We start from the raw sequence: 20,515 nt of genomic DNA, 5'->3' as shown, positions 1-20,515 counted from the left end.
ATTAGATAGTGAGACAGTACCAATAATTCTCAAAAGGTGGTCCCATATTAACAACATTAATGTCACCAAGGAGCTTGTTAGATATACGAATTCTCAGGTCCACGCTAGACCTACTGAATCAGAAACCCTGGGAGATTGGGCACAGGGATGTGTATTTTAACAAGTTCTCCTGTAGATTCTAATGTATGCTCAAGGTTGAGAGCCATGGCACTCTAAACAGAAATAACACCACATAATGTAGTTGACAGTGCTCAGCTATTTCATTCGGTTTGGGTGCTGAGGAAAGTCTTTTCTGAAGAGCTGACATTTAATCAAGATCTGAATGTCAAGAAAACCCATCTGTGATTCCAGACAGAGGAATAGAGAGGGCGAAGACCCTATGTTGGGAATGAGCATGGCATACTTGAGGAGCAGAAATATTGGTGCGACTGCAATATAGTAGTCAATGGGGAGAGTGGTTCAAATTGTGGTCAGAGGTGTAGGCAGGGCTCAGGTACTGGTAGACAGAGCTTCTCAAATTTAACGAGCATATGAATCACCGGGGGATTTTATTAAATAGATTCTGATTCAGTAGATCTGGGGGTGGGGAATGAGATTCTTCTTTTTAGCAACCTCCTCGGCAATGATGCTGGTGATGGTTCATGGACCACTCTTGCAATAGCAAGAGAGTAGGACTTTGCAGTCGCAAACTGCAAACTGCTTTGTGGGTGTGTGTATTGGTGGGTTTTGATTTATTTGTTTATTTGATTTATTTATTTGTTTTAAGTTCTCTGCTCCTGGCTAATTGAGCTTTGACTTACACTGGGGTGTATTCAGTGAGGGGGCAGTTAATTGAATCAGGTGTAATTAGGGGCAACTGGGAGATTTTTACAATTAAGTTAAATGAGGAGAATGTAGTTTAGTGCTTAGTGGCAGAATCTTTCCAGGTGTGGCTTGTCTGGGCCTTGAGGGACAAGGGAGAGACTTGATTGCTTCAAAACACAGCTGTGTCATCCTCTCCACTCAGGTCCTGTGCTCTTGGAATTCCTGAGCTGACCATGGGAACCTTCTCTTTATTGCTGCCTTTTGTCCATGGTTTCTCTCCCTCTTCAACTCCTGCCTCAGTGGCCTTTGGACAATCTAATCTTTACTTCTTTCCAAAGTCCGAGCTTCCCATCAGTGATTCAAATAGCGCAGATGTTTAGGTTAGCTCTCCGTTTGTTATCTCCCTTCTGAGCACCAAGATCTTGAGATCAAATGAGGGACAGTCCCTATTGAGGCCAGGGCTGTGAACTTTCAGATGAAGCTGCGTCTCCCCAAAACACCACTGAAATTATTTTGGACCTACTTCAGGAGTCTTTTATGTTTTCTAGCCTCCTCATACATGCCTGCCAAGTTCAGTGTCCCATCTTTGATTCCATGGCATCTGACAATGATGTGTCCCTGATTTTTGGTGTCACTGGAGTTGTCCTCCCATTCCGCTTTGCGGCTTTTCCCATCAGCAATCTCAGGAAAACCTTTTCTGGGAGTTAGTTTTTGCTCCTTAGCTCTCTGCTGCCCTCTGCAGGGTCCCAGTAGCCAGAGCCCTTTGCCTTGTTCTACCCTGGACCTCTTTTGCTCTCTGAGTTCTAAGCACCCACCAAGATACTCCACTCTTCTCAAATTCATTCTTTCTTTTTCTCATTCAGTAAATACCTATTGAAGATATTTTATGTGCCAGGAACTGTACAAGGCCCTGGGATACAAAGGTGAATAAACTTATTCCCTGTCTCCTAGGCCCTCATTATCTAGAGGGAAGACAGAAAGGGAAACAACAATCAGAATGCTATAATTGAGAAGGACCAGATGAGAGAAAGGTAGAAGAGGAGTGGAACTGGGATTAAAAAAAAAAAGACAACATTAGGACTGCTGGGGAGGTAAGGAATCCTTCATTGGGATTTTGACATTTAATTTGGTTTTTGTAGAGTGGTCAGTGATGAGTGGTCAGTGGTGAGTGGTCAGTGGGGTCTTAGATTTACAGGCTAGGAGGATGGAAAGAATAGTAGAAATTATATTTTGGTTCACTTAATAATGAGCCATCCAGAGTTGTTGAGGGCAATGTCATAGATCATTTAAATTCATATCATTTTTGCCTTGAGGCTTAAACACTGGGGTCTTTTTATAGTCCTGCTGCCTTGTATTTAAGCATACAAATAGCCAAGAAAAATAAGCACTAGGGTTTTTCTGTTTAAATTAGCCCCCCCAAAACCACCTCATAAATAAGAAGGAAATAGATTTCCATAAATCTCTGTATTTTGAAACCTGAGAGATTATATGTCCTGCCTCTCCTAAAAGCTGAGGAATTTAATATTTTCACTCTTTTATTATTTGGAATTTCTCTGCTACATACCAAATAATAACGGTAAATACATTATATACAGAAAGATGTTTTGTTCCTGCTGTTGGTGAAAAAAATTAGCTCACTAACACTTCACTCCCCAATTATACTGTCCTTTCACTGGAACGCTGCTCATCAAGATAACTGACAGTTTCAATTGTTCTTGTAAAAAGTTGACATTCAGGCTGGGCATCCTGCCTGCAGAATGGCGTTGGCTGAGGATGAATGGTAAGCTAACGAGCCTACCTACCTTCTTTCCTCTCTCAGCCCCCCAGCATGAGGTACAGTAAATAGCATCTGGCTTAGTAATACAGATGGAGAGACATTGGGGCTCCAGGGAAGATGAAGTTATTATATCCTTACTTGTATAAAAAATGAAAATGGAGAATTCTCAGCTTATTTGTCAAAGGAGCACATGTCTCATCACAGAGCAGGGCCCTTGTATTATCTCTTTTTATGTCCCTGGTTCCTCTCACAGATCTGGCCTGTGGTAGGTACTTTCAAAATGTTAGTATAATTGAAATTTATTACCCTTTGGACAGAAGCACCATCTTTATGTCTTTCTAGTTGGTAGAGCTCCTAGAACAGAGTTTGCTTAGCTGAGTATCCCATGGCACATACATAGATTTGTCATAGGAACTATGGAAGGCCCTGTTTCTTTACACTCACTCTTAGTGTTCCCTTTTCTGAGTCTTCAAGTTGCCTTGAGTTCTTGACATGATTTTAGTATGATTCAGAAAACCACTAATAGATTTAGCCAATTTTTAAAAATTTCTTCTTTCCTTCTCATTGTTAACTGAGATGTGACATCGAAGATGAGACAGATAGAAGGAGATATCATGACATACCACAGGTAAAAGTCTATTTCTCCTGGAGTATGGACATCCAGTGAAAGAACTGTGGCAAAAACAAAGAGAAGACTATTATGGAAGCTCTATGCCCTAAGTAGAAAGGTAAAGTCAGTAGGTCTAAGGAACTGAGTTTACTACTTATAGAGCCTTTTAAACTTCTGCAATCATAGAATGTGGGACTGGAGAGTGTTTAGTAATTATGTATTCAAAATTTTTGTTTTTTTAAAATGAATATTGTACTTATATTTGTTCAGCCACAAGAAACAGATATCTTGACTTATAATGGTTTAAAAAGAATAGGGTTTTATTTTTCTTACACAAAGAAGTCTGGTAGTATTGGTTTAGAGACTCGAAAATGTGAGGACCCATCCTCATTGCAATGCTCCTGGCCTTTCTCTGTTTCCTGTTGGTTCATAGTTGCAAGAAGGCTGCCATACCTCTAAATCTCATGGTCATATATCAAGGTATGAAGAGGGGGGTGGGAATGATTATGGCCACATATGTCCCTTTTATAGGAAAGCAACATTTTTCTAGAAGTTCTCCAGATGGCTTCCTCTTACATCTCTTTGCTAGAACTGATTCATCGGGCCACCCCTAGGCAAAAGAGGAGCAGATAAAGTGGGAACTGAATCCAGTGCTGCCATGAACAACATTGAGGGACTGTTAGCAAGAAAGAGGTAGAGGATGGATAATGTAGGCAGTGATAGTGTCTATCACAGATGGAGAAGCATACCAGTACTCAACACTGGTGGACAAAATGTTTTTAACAGTATCTCAGTGTTCATAGTTGGCAAACAAGGTAGTGCTAGATTATAATGCCAATTATTATGCCCAGTGCCATGGAAGAGTATAAAACAGAGGGGTTACCTGGTTTTGACCACTCTAGGCACCAGCAAGTGGCTCTGGTGGTTAGGTAGGGTCATCGCAGTGAGATTTATCTGCATTATTAGAGGCAATGTGCATTTTTGCATGTTATGATTCCAACACCTAATAGTATTGAGCTATACAATAGAGCTTGGTATTTGTCTTGAGACTTTCAAGAACACCCCTAATCTATGAAAAACACTACTAACATCAAAATGCAGGTACTGGCTCATTTACCACCTAAATGACTAATGTCCCAAACAACAGCTTACATGGGTGATTCAAATTAGTGCTTTAGCAAAATTGTAGAGTACTACATGTCATAATCCCTCTAGGATCTCTCACAAATGGTCAAAATCATGAGTGTTAACTTTGCAGATGGAAAAATGCATACTGTGTGTTCTTCAAAGTGCTTTTATGTCATCAGTGAAATATCAGATTATAATGATCATAAGAGTTTTAAGTATTTATTTAAGAAAACATTGAAATGGCTACATTTTTACTATTTTATTTTATTAAGAAGTGATAAGAGGCCATTGTCCTTGTCTACTCTTGTCTTTAGATATTATTCCATATAAGAGATGACTAGGCTAAAGGTTGAGCTTTCTTCATTTTCCAGGCTAGAATCTGTCCTGATAGGGTAGTTGGGAACCAAAATACTGCTTAAAACAAATGTCTCTAGGATAGCTGGGTTCAGGTTTTAATAGAAGGGATGGTGGCTTGGAGGTAAAAGAGAAGCATAGTAAGTAGGGTGATCTAGTTCTGAAGAAAGAGAGATGGTCAATATTAGGGGAAAGGGCTGAGAATTGGGCCTAGGAGTCTCTCTTCTTCATTTATCTCAATACTATCCCATTATCCCTCTCAGACTTTCTTCTTTCTTTATTTTTTGAAAACACCCTTTCTCATGGACCATACTCGGGATAAAGAAGTATGCTAAAGTACCTAGGTACATATACCCATACCCATATCCATACCTATATCTATCTATCTATCTATCTATCTATCTATCTATCTATCTATCTATCTATCTATCTATCTACCTATCATCTATTGATATTAGGCCAATAAAATTACTAATATATTATACTTTTAAAAATGGCAGAGTATATCTAAATATGATGACTGATGTTACAGTCACAAAATTTATTGTCTTATGTGAGATATACAACTCTATAAGAGTGGAAGTCCATGCATTAACTTAGGAATTCCTCTGATTTTGTACATAATTTTCCCTTAAAAACTTGCGGCAAGTCAAATGTATAAAACTTAAACTAGATTACATGTGAGTTCTGTTACCAGAGAGATGAAAAACATTCTAACATCCTTACTCATACCTTGTCTTTTAGGCATCATTCTCAATGGTTCATACATTTCAAACATGTTCTTTCATTTTATTCTTTCCCTTCTGAACTTAGCACAAGATTGACCAGCTGAAGTCAATGAGCATCTGATTGAGGCTAATGACATCACTTTCTACAGGCCTGATGATTTCTACCTTTGTCTCAACTATATTGAATTAATTAGACTTCTGCTTCTTATCATGGGTATCAGCACTTTCATTTTCCCTCCACTTATTTTCGTAACATTAAAGGGAAAAATGCAATAAAATATTCATATAATTGCACAAACATTGCTTTACCTTCACAAGTATGATGAGACGAGATGTTACAGTTCAACCAGTGAGGCAGGAAAAGAGGGGCAAATTCTTCTTCTGCCCTTATTCTGTTCAGGCCCTCAACAGATTAGATGATGCCTACTCACATTGTGGAGGGCCATCAACTTTACTGAGTCCACCTATTCAGATGTCAATCTCATCTGGAAGTATTCCTGACAAACATACCCAGAAGTAATGTTGAATCTGGACACCCCATAGCCACTCAAGTTAACACATAAAATTGACTATCATACTCATCACCCTTATTCAACATTGTACTGGAAGTTTTTGGTAGTGCAATAATATAGGAAAAAGAAAGAAAAAGATATTGGGAAGGAATAAATAAAACTGTCTTGTTTTCAGGTAAAATGATTGGCTATCTAGAAAATCACAAAGAATATACAAAAAAAAAAAAAGCCTTAACTAAATGGTTATCTAGCAAAGTCACAAGATACAAGCTAATATGCAAAAGTCAACTGCTTTGCTATATTCCAGAGGTGAACAATCAGAATTAAGGAAAAAAACATTTACAATAAGGACCTCCATAATGGAATACTTAGGTATAAATTAAATAAATATGTATAGAAACGATACGTGGAAAACTATACAACTCTGATGTAAAAGATCTAAATGAATGGATATTCTATGTCCATTCTATGACAATACGGTTAAGGTGTCATCTTTCCCATTTGATCTATATAGATTCAATGAAATTCCTACCAAAATCTCAGCAATTTGTTTTCTGGACAGTCAGTTTGACAAACTGATTCTAAAGTTTATATGGAGAGGCACAAGATTCAGAATAACTAACACAGTATTGAAAAAGAACACAGTCGAAGAACTGATACAACCTGACTTCAAAACTCACTATAAAACTAGTTATCAAAACAATGATATTGGCAAAAGCATAGACATAGGTCAATGGAACAGAATAGAGAGCCCAGAAACAGACTCACATGAATAGAGTCAACTAATCTTCGACAAAGGAGCAAAGGCGACTTAATGGAAAAGGATAAACTTTTCAACAAATGGTGCTGGATCTATTGGATGTCATATGCAAAACAAAATGAAACAAAAAAACAAAATCAAAAGAAAAAAAGCCAACTTAGACACAGATCTTGTACTGTTCACGAAAATTAACTTAAAATAGATCATAGACTTAAGTGTAAACCACAAAACTATAAAACTTTCTAGAAGATAGGTGACCTGTGATTTGGTAGTGAGTTTTAGATGCCACACCAAAAGCATAATTTGTGATAGAAAAAAAATGATAAATTGCACATGAGAAGTTTGTTTAAAATGAACAAAGTCTGCAAAATATACTGTTAAGAGAATGAGAGGACAAGCCATAGAATGGAAGAAAATATTTATAAAATATATATCTGATAAAGGACTGTATCCAAAATATATAGAGAATTCTTAAAATTTAACAATAAGAAACAATCCATTTAAAAATGGGCAAAAGATCCAGTCTCCTCACTAAAGAAGATATACAGTGGCAAATAAGCATATGAAAAGATGCTGAATATTATTGTCTATCTAGAAAATCACAAAGAGCATAGAAAAAAAAATAAAAAACCTGGGGAATTGCAAAATAAAATACCCACCTACTAAAAGACTAACATTAAAAACAAAAGTCCTGATAGTACCAATTGCTAGCAAGGATTCAGAGCAAGAGCCCTCATTCATTTCTAGTGGGAATGCAAAATGTCATGGTCACTTTGGAAGATAGTTTGGCAATTTTTTACAAAGTTAAACATAGTCTTACTATACACTCCAGGGAGAGGCACACTCCTAGTTCTTTCTCTAACTGATTCGAAAACCTATGTCCACACCAAAAGCCTGCTCCTGAATGTTTATAGCAGCTTTATTCACAATCTCCGAAACCTGGAAGCAACCAAAATTGTTCAATGGATAAATTAGTGGTCTATCTACTTAATGGAATATTATTCAGTGATAAAATGAAATGAGCTATCAAGCCACAAAAAGACATAGGTCAATCCTAAATGCATATTGCTAGTCTAAAAAGCCCACGTATTATTTGATTTCAATTATGTGACATTTTGGAAAAGGTAGAACTATAAAGACAAAAAGATAAGTGGTCTCCAGGGGTTTGGGGAATGGAGAGTGCCAGTTAAATAGACAAAGTACAGGAGATTTTTTTAAGGCAGTGAAACTATTCTGTATGATACTATAATTGCGACGAATGACATTATATATTTGTCAAAACCCATTGAATTTTACCACAGAAACCGTGAACCTTAATATATGAAAATTAAAAAAAAAATCAGGAAGTCAGAGGAATCTCAGGGTATAATGGATTGTGACAAAACAATCTAACTGTGTTACAAATATATGAAGCAACCTTACTGAAGAGGGTATATGGGAAAGGTACTGACTTAAGTCACTTTGGAAATGAGTGGAATCTATAAAACTAAAGGCAAAAGAGGCTGTACATAGTTTTAATTCCAGTTGATAAAGTTTTATCTATATCCTATACAAAAGAAATCCAAATGATTTATGTAGATGATGTGCTTTCAAGGAGGTGGGGCATAACTTCTGACTCCCATAGCATGATCTGTGCATTGCGACTTCCTTCCAAGGGTGAACAAGTATGGAAAAGATAGGGCAGGGGAAGAGTAACTTTGCAGTGAGAAAAGTGACAAACACAATTTAAACAGGTGATTACAGTAAAATCAACAGCTATAATGTTGTGTATATCCTTGATATAATGTGAGGACAATGGCACTTTACCTCTGGGGTCTTCCTCCCCAAAAACCATAACCCTGGTCTACTCATGAGAAAACATTAGATAAATCAAAACTGTGGGACATTCTATAACACACCTGACCAGCGCTCCTCAAAATTGTCAAAGTTATCAAAAACAAGGAAATTCTGAGAAACTGTCATAGCCAAGAGGAGCCTAAAGAGACATGATGACTAAATGTAATTTGGTATCCTGGATGGGATCCTGGAATATTAGATAAAAAATTAGGGTAATCTGAATAAAGTATGGGCTTTAGTTAATAATAATGTATGAATATTGGTTCATTTATTGTGATAAATGTAGCATACTAATGGAAGATGTTAATAGGGGAAACTGTGAAGTTTATGGAAACTATACTATCCTTGCAATTTTCCTGTAAATCTAAAACTGTTCTTAAAAATAGAGTGTATTATCATAAATAGAGTCTAAAAAATGCATGTCAGATGTTGTGTCAGGCACTGGAATGAGTAAGACATAACCCTGTCCTCAAAGAGCTAAAGTTTGTGAGTCTACAGGCATGAGAACATACAATTTAGTGTTGGAGTCAGGTAATAGAGGCATAGGCAGAAGGCTTTGGAGAACTGGGGTTTAGATTAATTGTCTGAAGACATCTACCCCACATCCAAAGAAAAAATCAATGTTCTCCCTAAGATTTCTGTGAACACTTCATTGGAGATAGTGATTATCTTCTTATTTCTAAGTCTAGGTTTCTGTTGTTGATGAGCTCACACCCTCTCATCTCCCACCACTATCATTTTTGTTCATATCTGTGCTATGGTACTCAGCTGTTACCTTCTTTTTTGCTCATCCACACGTGTTGTCTGACTTTATTAAAGATTGAAGATATGAAAGGTGTTTACATGTCTTAAATATAAAAAAATTAAAAGTGTAGATTTGACACCCTATTTTTAAAACTTCCTTGGCCATTTCATCACAAGGAACTTCTCACTGACACCCTTAGTCTTTAAGCTCCAGCTTCTTGCTATGGTATCTGGTTCCATTTCTCATTTCTTTCCTACCTCCAATATTTGGGTTGTTTCTTTTGCAGCAATGTTTACCTCTGTCTTTATTTATTGTTCTTATAAGGCAGGTTTGGGATCTCACCTTCTTCATCCCAAAGCAGACTAGCAAATTATGTTTTTTAAATAAAGGTGGATTCTTCTAAAAAAGCAGTTAAATCAAATCTCAGGTGCTAACTGTTAAAATAGTAATTTCTTTATACTGCTAAACCAGGTCAGAAAACAAATAGAATGTTTCAAATAAGAAAGGAAGGTGTTTAAGCAGGTACAGGAGAATATCATCTATCTCAGTTGCAGGACATAAACTGGGGCGATTGTACTTGGACACTGGAAAATGGGATAGGGAATCCCTTCCTTTCTGCCCTCTGCCTCTCTGTAAGGAGGTACCTGCTTCATTCCTCTCTCCTCACAGTTCTTGGTCTGCTTTCGCTTGGTCCATCGCAACACCCAAATGCTTCCTGATATTTCAGTTCAGCTCTTTCTTGCTGTTTGACTCAGTTTAGTCAAATCTTTGCCCACGTCTCATCAATCAGCTTTTACCAGGGAAATAGGGTCAACTTCACCATGGCCATGGTTAGGAGTGCTCAAAAATTTTAGTCTTTATCATTATTGTTGGGGTTATTGTTTATTTCATCATTCAGGGCTAATTTCCTCAGCCGGTCATATCCATACTTTACAGCAATTATGTTAGAGTCTGCAGTTTGGTATATTCTTATTCCTTCTATTCTGACTCCTTTATCCTGAAATGATTAAGAGAGGGGTCATATTTCCTCAAGTCTCTATCTCAGCTGGAAGGGAAGTCAAGGAGTATACTAATCACGACTCTTTATTGCAAGCTGTAAAAATCCAAATTCAACTAGGTTAAGCAAAAGCGGTAACAGACAGTGGAGTAATTCACAAAATCGAGGGAAGAAATAAAGGATTTGAAACAACTTGGCAACAAGATTTAGGTATGTCTCCCCATTTCTCATCTTTTTTTCTTTGTTTGGCTTCTCTCTGCAGGCAGGTCCTTGCTGATAGCCTCAGATTCCCATCTTTATAGTTGAGCCACCCTAGCAAAAGGCGAGAGCCTGTTTTTATATAATGTCTATGCATCAGTGCCAGAGAAGAGTTCTGGCAGTCCATCTAGGGTCTTATACCCTTTCCTTGGACCAGCCACTGTTGTCAAGGGTGTGGGGATTATGAATGGTTTGGTCAACCCCTGCCATCTCTTAGGGCAGTGGTTTAAGGGACTATGACTGACAGCATCAGAATGACAGGAGATGGATATAGGGGAGACAAATCAGCCTGTGTCCACTACTAAAAGGATTTTTCATGCTGTGATAATGAATATAAGTAGATCTCTGGAAAGACACTAGGAATAGAGAATGGGGTTGGTGGATCTTATAGGAAGCCTTCTGTCCTTTGGAAGACTTAGCCTGTGCCTCTTTCTCAGGAGGAAGAGAAGGCAGCCCACCTAGGCATGATGGATTATGCAAGTTGGAGAGCATGAGGTCTGGTTGGGAAAACCTTCAGGGATCATTGGAAACTTTCACTGGGGTATGGGGTCTTGGCTTGACCTGGAACCTCAGCAGGAATGAGTATGGTATCTTCTGTATGCTTCTACTCTTACTCACTAAAGCCTCTGCAATAGGTTTCTAGTTTTGAACTCATTTGGAATCTTGCAGCTGGCCACGATTGGTAGTTACTCTCTCTCTGGGCTACCGTAAGTCTGAAAAAGGGGTTTGAAAAGGTCTTTATTTCTTTCCTCCCTGAGAAGTTGGAGACCCCACCTCCTGGAGCCATTTCTACTTCTGAATAAGAAAATGGCTAAAGTGGTAGCATATCAGAGTCTTTTTTTTTTTCTTATTAATGATTGTAGTGGATTATAAAATAGAACCCAGCAGGCATGGATGGGCTTGCATCTATTTCAAAAGCACCAATATATTCAGGGTCCAAAGAAAATCTTTTGAGAATGCACTGTGAAGAGTGTTGTCAGTAGTTTTTGTCACTGTAAGCCCTGGTGGAGATTCTGGAGCAAATTGATGCAATTTTATTTTTAGTTCCTGTCCATATAGTAGAGTCAAGTTAGAGTCCATCTGGAATTTCTTTTTAGGCTCAGGAGAAAGTTACACAGGATTCATTCAGAAAATTTTTGTGGAAGGCTTTCCATGTGCAGGACAGAGACCAGGGCCCTCCAGGCTGCACATTCCTGCCCTCAGGGAGCTCATAATATAAAGAATAGAAATTCATCAATCACACACAACTACTATAGCAGAAGACTGAATAGGAATAGAACTCTGAGGGAAGTACAAAATAACGACTGGGTTTAAAGAAGAGAGGCGTTTTCTTTAACTAGATAAAGATGAAAGGCAGGTGGCAGAGAGGGAAGCAGAGAGGTAGAAGGATCATAATTTTGTCACTGGGGTATGTCCATGACTTCCTTGTAGTCCAAAGAGAAACATCGGAAAGAAGTATCAGAAGTATGGTTTGCCAAGTCTTAGAATACCTTAGTGATTTTGTGATATCTCCTGAGCAGACAATGAAACATCTCAAGATTGGCTTAAAAGAAGGCATTTTGAAAGAGCTATATACAAATTAAAATACCCTTCTCCTTACTGTAGTATTTCACAATACTCTCTAAATCCATACTTTCTTTCCCTTCCCCATTAGTTGCATTCACTTAGGAAATGGGAAGAGTGGTAAAAGGGGTGAACCTGCCAATAAAATCTATGTTCCCCATTAAGAGAGAGTAGCTGGAGGTCTCGTCCAGTAATCTTAGCTTCTTGTGACATCTAAATACCAAACTCATTAGCACTGAAAAGTTTTCATAGAGTCAGGCTAGACTTGCCAGATAAAATGTAGGATACCTAGTTAAATTTTAATTTCATATAAATGAATAAACAAGTAATTTTTCTTTATAAATATGTCCTGGCAACTTTAATTCAGGCTTATTTGGCATCTTGGCCCTAGACAGATAGTTTGGTTTCTTCACCATATCTAGCTTCATTAGATCAGGTTATTTTCAACATCACATGCCTGGCAAAACGAGTCCCGCTAGCTCAGCCCCTATCCTAGCTTCCCATAGTAGAACAGAAGGAGATCTCAAGGCAGAGCAGAGGAAAGACGCTGGCTGAAGATATATACTAATGAGAAGTTAACCTTGAGAGTGTTAAATGTGTGATTGCCTTTAAAAACTCCATCCCAGGTTTAGACCTTGGTCAGGGCCTCTTACCCTGCTCCCCTCCATCATCTTCAAGATTCAAAGAATAACCCCACCCCAGACCTATGCAGCTGGAAAGAAGCAGAATGATTTGGTGGAACTCATGTTGGAGGCAGAGCTCATGGGAAATGGAATCCAGGGGAGAGTGAGTGAAGAGGTTGAAAGGATAAGTTAAAATGAGGCAGGACATAAGGCAATGAGTCTTCTCAGCTGGTCATGAGTGGTTGGCCCTATGGAGAATGCCCTGAAAGTATAGAATTAAGAATTCCTTATTGAAGAAACTGGGGCCATATTGACAAAAGCAATGCTTCTTGAACTTTAATGTCCATACAAATTATGTGGGGATCTTGTTAAAGTGGAGATTCTAACTCAGCAAGCCTGGGATGGGTCCTAAGAGTCTGGATTTCTAACAAGCTCCCAAGTGATACTGATGCTACTGGAACATGGTCCATATTTCTAGTAGTGTTAAAGAGAAATTGCACTGGGCACTTGTTAAAAACAGCAGGGAAGACTTTATTCAAGACTACTGCTATAGAGGAGAGAGATTAAATTCAACTTTAAATTTAGCAGGGGAACTGGGATGAGGCAGGGTTGGGGTAAGGATGGAAAATTACTAAGAGGAACTTGGTTAGGAATCAAGGGTGGGTGAATGAGGAACTCGATTTGGTAACAAGGGTGATTCTTGCTCAACTGGCTTAGTAGGATTCTTGCTAAAACCAGCAGACTTTTTTTTTTTTTTAAACAAAAGATTGTCAAACTGTGAACATTCTTTTGTCCCTTGCCACAAGGATCATGCATTGTTGACATGTTATGACCCTTGAGACAAAATTCAATATCTCAGTATTTTTCCAAAGAAAGGAGCCTGGTGCATGCAATGATTTGCCCATTCGACAAAAAGAAGCTCAATTCCAGGTTATCTCTCCTCAGAGGCTTAGCCATAGATTTTCTTGAGGCCATGATGGACAGAGATTCTTCTCGTTTAACCACTTTGATATCCTTTCCATTATCTTTCTCTTTATCCTACCCTGCTGGGACAAGCAGCATCTGGAAACCCTCTTCTGATTCCACAGAGAATCACTGCAGATTCTTTTGGGAGGAGAAATGTCTAACTATAGGAAAAACACTGGCAAAGGAACAAGTTCAGGGGTCCTTTTTCTTCTTGGATCAGGGATTGAGATGGTTTTAGCACAGAGAATTCAGAATTAAGGAGAGTCACCTCCCCAAGATGTAGCCCCAAAGGCCTCTGTGATTCTTTCTTTTTCTGTATTCGCCCATAATTTATTTCTTTCTCATTTAAAACTTCATTGTTGCTTCATTGCTTTTAAAATGGAAGCCAATGATATTCTTCCCTGTGAGTCAGAGGGACATATGGAAAGAAAAGACCCCAAGAAGTGGAGCCTGGAAACTAGGATCCATCTTCCACCATTTCACAGTACTAAAAGATCTCTTCCAGATGCCTAATGATCTTGGGAAACTCATTGATTACCTTTGGCTCCAGCTTTCTTATTTAAAAAAATGAGGGTAGAAATAATTTTTTATCTGCCCACGTTAAAAAATTTGATGGGAAAGTGTTGTGTGAAGTATACATTGCAAATTACACATCGGTTGTTGTTATTATTATTACTTTTGCTGCCATGAGCTGTGTTATAATCAGAAAATACACATTTTTATCAAGTTTTTTTCTTCAGATGAGTAAGACAGAGACGTGGTAAAAATAGAGTGTAAAGCTTATAGCACATAAAATCTATGTCTCCTTCCCACCATCATCAGTCCCTTCTCAGTATAGTAGCTACTTTTAACATTTTTTTGTTTTCTTCCAAAAATCTTCTCTGCATAAATAAGTACATATATATCTATATGTATGTTTATATTTATATATGTAAATTTGTATGTAGATATTTATTTTTAAACAAATGGTAACCACTTCTGTATCCTCCTATTAACTGTATAGCTTAATGATTATTCCATATTAGCACATTAGATCTTCCTCATTCTTTATTATAGCTATACAGTGTTCTCTTGCACATCCACACATACTAACTATAAATTATTTAACCTTTCTTTTACTGATGGACATTTAGTTTATTTCTAATAAGTGGCTATTTCAAGTTATGCTACAATGGCCATCTCGTGTACTTGTGTATCTGTGCAACTAGATCTCTGTAATGAAGTCTTATAAGCAGGATGTCTGGGTCCAAGTGTACAGGTACTTTACATTTCATTGCCAAAATTTCCCTCTGGAGAAATGTCAAATTTCCCTCTGGAGAAATGTCAACAATTTGCCAAATTTCCCTCTGGAGAAATGTCAACAATTTGCATTTACACCAATAGAATTATTCTACATACCTCCACCAGTGCTGCTACTCAATATGTACTAATTTGAATTTGCAATGCTATCTCATTGTTAGTTTAATTTTGTATTGCTGTAATTTTGAGTGAGCTTGAACATCTATCTCTTCATATGCTTAAAAACCATATATTTGTGGACAACTTGCATATGTTCATTTTTCATTTGAAAAAACACATATTAAGGAGGCTGGCCCAGATTGGTCTGGCTCAGCAGGCACATATTCCAGAGGGCTTATCTGGAGCTCCCTCTCAACTTTCCCAAGCTCCTGTCTTTCTGTTTTTGGTGTCTGGATGCTGTTCTGGCAGTCAAAGAAGCCATAGGCCCTGTATCTGTGTCAGTATACCCATTCATTTACCCCCATAAATGAAAGCTGACTGCATAGTGCTATATTTATTTATGACTTTTCTTCCAGCTACAAGAAGTATTTTATTCCTCTTCACCCAATCCCTGGGAGCTGGTGTGAAGCAAGAGTCTTCACAATTTTACAGTACAGCAAATGGAGATGTGAAGACATATGTGAAGGCTGTCTGAGGACCTAGTGAGACAATTGCCAAGTCTATGAATATGACATATTTGACTGTGTGACTGGGTGGAACACTGGGCTAAGGGCTTGGAGATATGTGCCTTCCTCTTCCAGTTCTAGCATGGATTTGCTGAAAGAGATTGCACAGGGTACATACACTCCATCTCTAGGGATCAGTTTCATCATCCGAAGGCCTTCAGACCACAGTGAAGTTCTGACAGTGAAGTTCTCCTGTGGAAGGAGATGGGGAAGGAAGGAGGATGGAGTATGAATAGCCTGAACTAGTAGAGTAAATATGAGAAAATTTCAGCTTTTTGCAGGTAGGGAGACCCAGAATAGAGATTACCCATTAGAGGATCATCCCAGATAGAAACTGTAGGGCCCTCATACCCTGTTGTGTGTAGCCATTGGCTAGAAACTGTCGAGGCAGATATTGGCTTTGGCCTGAATACTAGGGTGTAGCCTAAGGTTTTGTACCTAGAGGCTTTCAGTTACCTGCACTCCTCATGGCACACTCTCCCTTGAAGGGAGCTCTAGGTGGTACACCTTCGTGGCTGCCATAGCTGGTTTTTTGAGGGTGGTTTCAGTCAGAATTGGGAGTTATTCTGTGCCCCTCCAAAAGCATTGAAGATTTGGAGGTATAATTACACCAGGATGAAGCAATATATTTTTAAAGGTATTTGTTTGTTTGTTTATTTATTTATTTTTATGGTGACATTGGTTAGCGAAATCCAATGTTCCAGATATACATTTTAACTGTAAAGCATATATATATATTTACACTGTGTGTTCACCTCTCATAGTTAGATTTCTTTCTGTCATCACATGTTTGACCCCTTTTATACTGTCTACCTTCCCCCTTCCCCCCTCCCTACTACCCTACTGGTCTGTTGTCCATGTCCACAGTCTCCGTTTGTTTATCCTGTTCATTTGTTGCTTTTAGGTTTATATCCCACATATAAGTGATATCATGTGATTTTCATCTTTTTCTGTCTGGCTTATTTCACTTAGCATGATTATCTCAAGGTCCATCCAGGTTGTCGCAAGTGGCAGTATTTCATCTCTTCTTATGGCTGGGTAATATTTCAGTGTATATATGTACCACAGCTTCTTTAGCCAATCATCTATTGTAGGACACTTTGGTTGCTTCCAAGTCCTGGTCACCATGAATAATGCTGCTATGAACATTGGTGTGCAAATATTTTTTTGGATATGAGTTTTCAAGTGATTGTGGTAAATACCCAGTAGAGGGATTGCTGGATCATATGGTAGATCAATTCTTAGTTTTTTGAGGAACCTCTATACTGTTTTCCATAGTGGCTGTACCAATTTGCAGTCCCACTAGCAGTATATGAGGGTTCCTATTTCTCCACATCCTCTCCAACATTTGTTATTACTTGTCCTGTTGATAATAGCTATTCTAACAGGTGTGAGATGGTATCTCACTGCGGTTTTGATTTGCATTTCCCTAATAGCTAGTGATGTTGACCATCTTTTCAAATATTTGTTGGCCATTTGTATATCCTCTAGGGAGAAGTATCTGTTCAGGTCCTCTGCCCATTTTTTGATTGGATAGTTTGTTTTTTTTTGTTGTTATTGAGTCATATGAGTTCTTTGTATATTTTGGATATTAGGCCCTTATCATAGGCGTTGCTTGCAAATATATTTTCCCATTCAGATGGTTGTCTCTTTACCTTGTTGATGGTTTCTTTTGCTGAGTAGAACCTTTTTAGTTTGATGTCGTTCTATTCATTTATTTTAGCTTTTACTCCCTTTGCTTTTGAGGTCAAATTCATAAAATCCTCTTTAAGTCCAAGGTTCTTGAGTTTAGTTCCTATATTTTCTCCTATGCATTTTATTGTTTCAGGTCTTATATTCAGGTCCTTGATCCATTTGAGTTAATTTTGGTGTGTGGTGATAGACATCAGTCTAGTTTCATTCTTTTGCAGGTGGCCTTCCAGTTTTCCCAGCACCATTTATTGAAGAGGATTTTCTTTCTCCACTGTATGTTTTTGGCTTTTTTGTCGAAAATTATTTGCCCATATAAATATGAATTTACTTCCGGACTCTTGATTCTGTTCCACTGGTCCATGTGTCTGTTTTGCTGCCAATACCATGCCGTTTTGATTACTGTCGCTTTGTAGGATAATTTGAAGTCGGGCAGAGTATGCCTCCAGCGTTGTTCTTTTTGCTCAGGATAGCTTTGGCAATTCGGGATCTTTTCTGCTTCCATACAAATCTGATGATTTTTTTGTTCTATTTCTTTAAAAAATGCCAATGAGATTTTGATGGGGATTGCATTAAATCTGTATAATGCTTTAAGTAATATGGTCATTTTAACTATGTTGATTCTTCCAATCCAAGAACATGAATATCTTTCAATTTCTTTGTATCTTCGATTTCTTTTAATAAGGCTTGTAGTTTTCATTATGTAGGTCCTTCACATGTTTTGTTAAATTTATTCCTACATATTTTATTCTTTTTGTTGCAAAAGGAATTATTTTTTTCACTTCTTTTTCTAATGCTTCATTATTAGAGTATAGGAACGCTATGGATTTTTCAACGTTTATTTTGTATCCAGAAACTCTACTATATTTGCTTATTGTTTCTAGTACGGTTCTTGTGGAGTCTTTAGGGTTTTCTATATAGAGAATCATGTCATCTGCAAATAGTGACAGTGTGACTTCTTTGTTTCCTATGTGGATGCCTTTTATGACTTTCTCTTGTCTGATTGCACTTGCTAGGACCTCCAATGTTATATTGGATAACAGTGGCGATAGTAGACAGCCTTGCTTTGTTCCTGATCTTAGAGGGAAAGTTTTTAGTTTTTCACTATTAAGTATAATGTTGGCTGAGAGTTTGTCATATACGGTCTTTATTATGTTAAGGTACTTTCCTTCTATACCAATTTTGTTAAGTGTTTTGATCATAAATGGATGCTGTATCTTGTCGAAGGCTTTTTCTGCATCTATTGATATGACCATATGATTCTTATTTTTTAATTTGTTTATGTGGTGTATCACATTAATCGATTTGCATATGTTGAACCATCCTTGTGCCCCTGGGATGAAGCCCACTTGATCATGGTGTATGATCTTTTTAATACGTTGCTGTATTTGGTTTGCTGATATCTTATTTAGGATTTTTGCATCTGTGTTCATGAGAGATATTGGTCTGTAGTTTTCTTTTTTTATGTTATCTTTAGCATGTTTTGGTATCAGGTTAATATTGGCCTCATAAAATGAGTTGGGAAGCATTGCCTCCTCTTCAATTTTCTTCAATTTTTCAGAAGAATTTGAGGAGAATAGTTATTAAATCTTCTTTGAATGTTTGGTAGAATTCACTGGTAAAGCCATCTTGTCCCGGACTTTTACTTTTTGGTGGGGTTTTGATGATTGTTTCAATTTCCATACTGCTGATTGGTCTATTTAGATTTTCCAGATCTTGATTCAGTCTGGGAAGATTGTATTTTTCTAAGTACTGGTCCATTTCTTCTAGGTTATTAAATTTGTTATTGTATACTTTTTCATAATATTCTTGCATGATCCTTTGTATTTGCGATGTCGGTCATAATTTCCCTTCTTTCATCCCCGAGTTTGTTTATTTGTGTCTTTTCTCCTTTTCCTTTAGAGAGTCTAGCCAGGGATTTGTCAATTTTATTAACCTTCTCAAAGAACCAGCTCTTTGTTGTATTTATTTTTTCTATTTTTTTGTCTTCAGTTTCATTTATTTCTGCTCTAATTTTGATGATTTCTTTCCTTTTGCTGATTTTAGGCTTCATTTGTTTTTCCTTTTCTAGTTTTTAAAGATGAAACATTAGGTTGTTTATTTGGGCTCATTCTTGTTTTTGGAAATAGGCCTGTAATGATATGAACTTTCCTCTTATGACAGCTTTTGCCGTGTCCCAAAAGTTTTGATATGTCGTACTATCATTATCATTCGTTTCTATGTATCTCTTGGTCTCTTTTTTTAATTTCTTCCCTGACCCAGTTATTCTTCAGTAGCATGTTGTTTAATCTCTATGTATTTGTGGTTCTTCCTGATTTCTTTTCGCAGTTGATCTTTAGTTTCAAAGCATTATGATCAGAGAATATGGTTGGTATGATTTCAACTCTCTCATATTTGTTTGAGGCTATTTCTGTGTCCCAGTATGTGGTCGATTCTTGAGAATGTTCCATGTGCACTAGAGAAGAATATATAAGCAACTCTTTTGAGATGGAAGGCTTTGTATATGTCAATTATGTCAAGTTGGTCTAATGTGTCATTTAAGGATGCTATTTCCTTTTTGATTTTCTGTTTGGATGATCTGTCCATATCCTACAGTGGGGTATTTAGGTCCCCTACTATGATAGTGTTTTGGTCTGTTTCTCCCTTTAGTTCTGTTAGCAATTGCTTTACATATATTGGGGCTCCTTGATTGGGAGCATAGATATTAATAAGTGTTATGTCTTCTTGGCGCATGATTCCCTTTATCATTATGAAGTGTCCCTCAGTATCTTTCTTTACCTTTTTTATTTTGAAGTCTATTTCATTTGATATTAGTACTGCTACTCCTGCTTTTCTCTGAATGCCATTTGCTTGAAATATAATTTTCCACACTTTCACTTTGAGTGTGTATTTGTCTTTGGAGCTGAGATGTGTCTCCTGAAGGCAGCATAGTTGAGTTTTGTTTTTTGATCCATTCTGAAACTCTGTGCTTTTTTATTGGTGAGTTCAGTCAATTTACATTTAGGGTGACTATTGAAATATGAGGTCTTCTGATAGCCATTTTATCTTTTGCTTTCTGGTAGCTCAGTGTTTCCATTGCTTCCTTGTTCTTGTGTTTCTGTTTTCTTTATTTTGGTTGGCTTTTGTGAGTTTTGCCTCTGGTTCTTCTTGTTTTATGTTATATACTTCAGTTCTGAACCGTTGGCATGTGGTTACCATTAC

Source organism: Pteropus vampyrus, unplaced genomic scaffold (genome assembly GCF_000151845.1).
Source record: "Pteropus vampyrus isolate Shadow unplaced genomic scaffold, Pvam_2.0 Scaffold29, whole genome shotgun sequence".
Classification (NCBI taxonomy): Eukaryota; Metazoa; Chordata; class Mammalia; order Chiroptera; family Pteropodidae; genus Pteropus; species Pteropus vampyrus.
This window is presented reverse-complemented; position numbering follows the sequence as displayed.